Genomic DNA, 7,118 nt, shown 5'->3' on the forward strand with positions numbered 1-7,118 from the left:
ACGCTGAAAATTGCTGAAGATGATCTTCTGAAGCAGTTTATTCCTCTTTCGTTGCGAAATGAAGCGAGGGAGTGGTTTTTGTTCACGGAACCATTCGGTGATTTTTCACAATTCAGGCATAAATTCTTGCAGGCTTTTCATGGATTGGATTATCAGAGAGAAGCAGAGTTATTTTTGTCTGAAAGGTTTCAACTTGCTAACGAGGGATTGGCGGAATACGTTCGCAAAGTTGACAGGCATTTTAGTAGGATAAAGAATTCGGCTTCTGCGCAGGAGAGAATTGACTTTGTGAAGTCGCACTGCAATCCGGTATTTAGGGATTATTTGTACAACAAGACATTCACTTCTATGAGAGAAATGAGCAAGTACGCCCTGGAACTACAAACGGAGTTTTTGGAAAGGCAGAGATTCAAGTCTTTCGTTTCGGAAGACGAAATTCGTAACTTGGCCCTAAGAAAGTCAGTTAATCAGGAATGCGAAGAGGAGAGGGGGAGAAAGAAATCTGATATTTTCTTGGACCCTGTGAGCATTGGTTTTGACCGCCCGAAAGTCGAGCAATTGAGGGCTGAACATGTGGTTTCGCGCCCTCCACCCTCGCGGCTTGCGGTGAGGGATGAAAACAAACAGAACCGCTTTTCCAAGGAAGATTGCCAGAGAAATAAATTATGCTACACTTGTGGACAGAAAGGTTGCAGAGCTTCAAATCACAAATCAAATCAAAACAAGATTAATGACCGTGGGAATGTAATAACAAAAAACGCGTAGAGTCGCCACGAATTTGTCAAGTTCGTGGCGTGGAAACTGCAAATTTTACGCGGAAGGAAAATTTTTCACCTAACAATGTAAATGTAAAAGACGTAAGGGAACCTATCGTTTTATGCAACGTGGCTAATGTGGAAGTACACGCATGTATTGATACGGCGTCGTCCAATAACTTTGTGTCTTTGGAGGTTTTCGAGAAAATGAAGACAAATGGAGTGAAATTGAAGGGTTACAAAACTAAAGTAATACTTGCGGAAGGAAATGTGGAATCTCTGGGGAGCGCTTACGTGAATATTAAGTTTCACGGACACAAGGCTCGGGATCAGATATTTGTGTTATCTAATGCTAATCATGAAATGTTAATGGGAAGGACATTGATGGCTAAGCTGGGACTTGTACCCATGATTCATCGTAACGGGTGGGCAATTGAGCCTGATCTTTCGAAAATCGTGCCTTTTGATTCGCCGCCGACACGTGACAGCGTTGATGCTGTTGGTTCTAGGGGACTGGGTTCGACTTCGGATGGAGTTGAAGGGGTCCGAGAGAACGTTTCTGCTTGCGGAGCGGAGACACGTAGCAGCGACATCAAAGGGGAGGGGGTTGACGAAGAGAGAAGGATTGCCATGCTGATGGAGGGTACCGATATCTCAGAGGAAAACAAGCCGAAATTGATTGCCATACTGAGAAGGCATATTGATGTTTTTCAAGATAAACCGGGATTAGCAAAGGATTACGAGGTTCGTTTGGATGTGAATAACGAGAAGCCGTTCTGAGCGAAACCTAGGCCACTTTCTGAGCAAAAGAGGAAATTAATGAATCAGGCGATTGAGCAGATGCTTGAAGACGGGATCATTGAAAGGGGTGATACAGATTACCTTTCACCGCCTATTCTTCATGTGAAGAGAGATAACACATGTAAAGTGATCATCGACAGCAAAGGCTTGAATAAGAGATTGGAGGCTAGACGTAGAGAAATACCTGATATTAGGTCGACAATATGTAAGCTTTCTGGGGGAACTATATTTACAGTTCTTGATATTCCGTTTGCATTTGCAAATATGCAGATTTCTGAAGATACAAGAAAATATGCAGGTTCCTTGACAGAAATGGGAACGTTTAGATACAAAAGGTTATTTTATGGCTGTCGTAGTGGACCTTTTCACCTTGCGGAACTGATGCAGAAGACACTAGGAGAGCATTATCAAACTGATGCAATATGTTATTATGATGACGTAGTTATTGCAAACGCTACCGAGGAAGAACAACTAAGAGTGTTGGATTCTGTCCTGGGAAAGATGAAAGACAAAGGACTGACGATTAGTTATCGAAAGTCGCGTCTCTTCAGAAAGAAAATTGATTTTCTTGGGTTTACAATTTCAGAAAATACCATATCTTGTGCGGAAAGTAAGAGGAAACAGGCAGAGCAATTGCAGCGCCCGAGAAATATCAAGCAGGTTAGGAGACTAGTAGGTTTCTTACATTTTCTGTCAGATTTCATAAAGGACCAAGCAAAGATATCCAAACCGATCACAGACTTGTTACAAGGAAATAGGAAATTTTCTTGGGGAAAAGAACAAGAAGAGAGTTTGCAGAAGTTGAAGGATGCAATTGTAAATAGCCCTGATCTCAAGATTCCTGACGTTTCGAAACCGTTTCATTTGTTTGTAGACTGCTCTGACATAGCGCTTGGCTATATCGTCGCTCAGGAGGACGATAAAACCAGAAAATTGCAGACTGTTGCATTTGGGAGTAAGAAGCTGTCTGACACTCAGCGTTCTTATTCTGTCACAGCGAAAGAGTTATTTGCGTTGACCATGGGTCTGGAGAAATTTGAATATTACTTTCTGCAAGCACCGGAAGTGATAGCTTACACTGACCATTCTGCGCTCGTGGACATCTTGAAATCTTCTCATATTCCGAGCCACATAAACAGAATGATAAACAGGGTGACCAGGTTTCCAGTTACAGTAAAATACATTGCCGGTAGAAATAACACAGCGGTTGACTACTTGTCGAGGATCGAAGCGGGATTCTCCGAGAGGGAGAATTACATTGGATCTTCGGATGCAGAAGAGAATTATCCGATAGAGGACATCAAGCCTGAAGGATATTTCAGATTAGAGATGCCGGATGGGACGATAATGGAACACCATGAGATTCCTAAAGTCGAAGGCAAAGTGTGTCAGAAATTCGACCGGAAACAGAAAAGGAAAACGGAAGCGATGTTTACAGATGCAGCTGGCAACACTGTAAAAGGAAGACAGACGGACGGACAGACAGAAACTTCGCCGCCCGTAGATCTTAACGATAAAGAAATGTGGAAAGGAGAACAACAGAGTGATCCTTACTTGTCGAAATTAATTGGATGTTTAAAAGGAGAAGAAGTTGAAATAAAGGATGCTCGAGAGAAGAGAAAATTTGACTTTTATCTGCGACATTCCTGTCTCGACGATGATGGACTGCTTTACCGTTTCGTTGACGAAAACACTGGACTTTATCCACCGTTTAGCTCCAGATTGAAGCTGTGGGTACCAGAGAAGTTGAAGAGTGAAGTAATTAAATCTTCGCATGATGATTTATTATCTGCGCACTTAGGACATGGAAAGACATTGTTTAAGGTTCTAGAGAATTATACTTGGGACGGAGTAGTCAAAGATGTCAGTAACTATTGCAAAAGTTGTATCACTTGTCTTCAGTATAATCCTGACAACAGCAGAAAGATGGGATTTATGAACTCGAGGAAAGCTACTGCGCCTGGATACAAAGTGTTTCTGGACATTTTTGGACCACTGCCTACAAGTACGAAGGGGAGATACAAGTACTGTTTAGTCATTCAAGACGAGTTCTCAAGGCACATTAGTTTGACACCGCTTAGAACTACAACGGCGAGGACGATCTCGCAAGCATTCTTGAAGTACTGTTTTCAATCAGGATTCCCGAAATACGTTGTCAGTGACAACCAGAGTGTATTTCGAAGCAAACTGTATTCACAAACGTTGCGTTCTGTGAATTGCAAGCCTGTCTATATTACGCCATATAGACCGAAGGGAAATAAATCAGAAGCAGCTATTAAGATAATCAAGCAAGCACTTGGAAAGTTCTGCAAGGAACACTCGTCGTGGGCTGAAAATTTGGACGCGATAAGTTTTGCCATCAATAATGCAACGAATTCGATGACTGGATTGAAGCCGTCATTCTTGTTCTTTGGACGTGATTTGTACACACCGCATGACACTCGGAAAATGGAGCTTCAGAGGGAAGATGGAACCGGGGAGGACGTCACGGCGGAGAGACAGATGGATTACGTCATAAAGTTAAAGGAAAGAATGGGCGAGGCTTTCGAATTTGCAAGAGAAAAAGAGGAAAAGACGAGGCAAAAGGCGTCTAAGGCCTACAATAAGGGCAGAAGAAGGGTTAATCTTCGTGTAGGAGATCGAGTACTGCTTCAAGAGCACAGAATTTCGTCTGCTTTTAATAAGCAAACTGCGTGCTTTTTCCCGAAATTCAAAGGGATCTACAGAATTCTGAATTTCACTACTCCAAATAATGTTGTCTTGGAAAAGGAAGGTGAAGGGAAGAGAGTTCTAGCTAACGTTGACCAGCTGAAGGTCATTCCGAGAAGAAATTTGAGAAGTGTGAGGGAAAGCACTCGTCCCTAAATTCTACCCTGAGAATCCATCTCAAGGGGAGGGGGTAGAAGGGCTGTGAAAAATGATGAAAAGGAAGCCGAGTGACCGACTTCTTGTTTGTACAGTTGTAATTAAGTTCCTGATTTATTGTCGCTACACATTAGTGTCCTGGTAAATTCATTTCTTGTGAATGTAAGATTTAAAATTATGGACTGTTGTATTTTATGTTATGTCAACCTTTTGCCGATAAAGGGTGTTGACAATTGTCAACATGAAGACATGAGAATTTCATCGGTAAGAGAATGCTGAAGGATGGCAGTTCGATGCCCGGAAAAGGAAGGGAAAGAAAGTTTTCTTATAAATGAAAAATGAGAAAGCCATTTTAAAGTCGGGTCGTGTGATCGAACGATAGAACTTTTGAAAGCATTTGAAGCTGAAAATCGGCAGGAGTCGAACCGAGTACCGCGGATGTCCCAGACGCAAGGACTAGGGGACTAAGGAGCCGGAAGATCTTCGGATGGACCGAGAGAGGAGGCTGAGTCGACCCTAGAGCGGGAGCCGGACATGTTCATTGGAAGGTGGAGGGGCTGAGTCCGTCTGCACCTGGGAGCAGTCCAGATGACCAGATGACCGAGATGTTCAGGAGGTTCCAGGATTCCTGAGGAAAAATCCGTGTGGAAGTTGGATATTTAGTGCAGTGAAATCGAGACTCTTCTTTTCCGAGAGACGGTTGTGGTGTGTAGTGAAAATAACTTTTTCAGTGAACTTTTTCTTTTTCAGATACAGTGCTTAACTTTTTTCAGTGACTTTAAGACAATTCACACAGACTGAAATTTAAATTTCAGATTGAATTGTAACGCTGGGGAGGGGGAATCTGTTACCCTGCCCCGTGTCAGGGCAACAGTATTTTTCTTTTCTTATTGAAATATTTATTAATATGTTAATTAATTGGGTAATCAAGTGTATAAACATATATATGTGTGATTAGTGTAAATCAATTTATTATGTATTTTTAGGTTCGTACTATTCCATGTATAAATACCATGTAGCTCTCTGTTCTTTCTTCGTGTATCGAGCGTTCAAAAGAAAGGCGGGCAGTTTAGCTGTTAAAGATTAAAAATTTTGAAAGAAGGGCGGTTGGCAACAGACGCCAACCAAACATATATAAACTCCCAGATGAGAGTAGGGGAGGTCGGCTGTTGGAACTGAGACTTGGAAGGGAGAGGCTGTTTTTGCTTCGGTTAGCTAGGACCGGAGGACAGGTCTCCCAAAACGGATGCTGTAAGAGATTGGATTGCCGGGCAAGCTAGTGCCTTGGTGTCCAGTTTACAGGTAAAAAGGTAGTTTGTACTGGATGTTATTTTGAAGTAATTACGGTGCGCCGGGCAGCCTAGTGCCTTGTCACCGTGGAGGTTGAGAAATGTACACGTCGGGCGGCCTAGCGCCTGTTAAGACGTTTCTTGGAGTAACGCGAGTCTACCTTGTGACAAGCGTACTTCAGATGTAATTCATGAAATGTAAAGCATCCAGGTACAAACAATAGAGATTCCAACATCAAAAATTAGAGTTTTGGCCCGATAAATAAATTTAGAGAAATGAACGTTCGGATACGACTTGTATATACTTCAAATTTTACGTTAATTAAACTATAGAAAATATCCAAAATTTCCGTTTTTAATTTCACACATGCTGGACAAGGTAATTTATCCCCTATAGTAATAAGGTTTCGCAAAGGTTATCCGTTGTCTCTTGTAGTTAATTATATAATTATGTTGACTTGTAGCAACCCACGTGCATTGTCGTACAAAGAAAGATACCCCTAGACAAATCTGAGCCGAGTACGAAGTGCACCGAACCTCGAGTGCGGAGGTAAAGTGTGGGGAGCAGGATAGTAACATATTTATTGTAATTGTTTGAAAATACACTCACAGAGAACACCCATGCCAGGATTCGAAACAGGGAACTTCGGGGTGTGACTGCGTCAACCAATGAACACACTAGATCACCTATCCGTATGGCATATATGTGTATATTTATAAAACTGGCTGGCGTGTAAAAAAAGCATGAAAATGATACATTTACTTGTATTTTAGTTTTCCCCTTAATTTTCGTCCACATACGAATTAGACAATAGTGAGTTTCTCAATTTCAAATCTTCGCCCCCCCCCCCTTCCAACCAATCTATTAATTTTTGAGAAATTAGAATTACACTAACACAGAATATTTACCTAGTATTCTTGATATATGCCCACCTGAAAATATTTCTTTATTCGAAAGATTTATTTCGATTTGAGCAGTGTTTTGAGGAGAAGGATCGAGAAATTATTCAAACTGGTAAAACAATTTGAAATTATAACTTCACTCTTAAGTAATCGTGTTTCCAAAAGGACTACAAAAGTAGTGATTGCTGCAAAACACACACACACAAACGAAAAGGGGATACGATCGATTTACTAAAATAATGAAACAAGTCTGTGTTAGGTGATTGGATATGAATTTGTTGATTTGCATTATTTCATAAGTCAAAACAATGAACTGAAAACGTAGCTAAGATAATGGTAGTGAATTTTTATTCATGAAGATCTAAGCTACAGTTTTGTTAATATTTTCGATATTATTAACAATGCTATTCTCCCGGGGAAGAATATAAACATCTCAATATCATCAGACTATATTTCCACCCCCTTATCTGAAATTGATCTCCTGGGGAGGGAACCACTGTAGTAG

The sequence above is a fragment of the Lepisma saccharinum genome, chromosome 10, assembly GCF_977018435.1.
Source record: "Lepisma saccharinum chromosome 10, izLepSacc3.1, whole genome shotgun sequence".
In the NCBI taxonomy this organism is placed as follows: Eukaryota; Metazoa; Arthropoda; class Insecta; order Zygentoma; family Lepismatidae; genus Lepisma; species Lepisma saccharinum.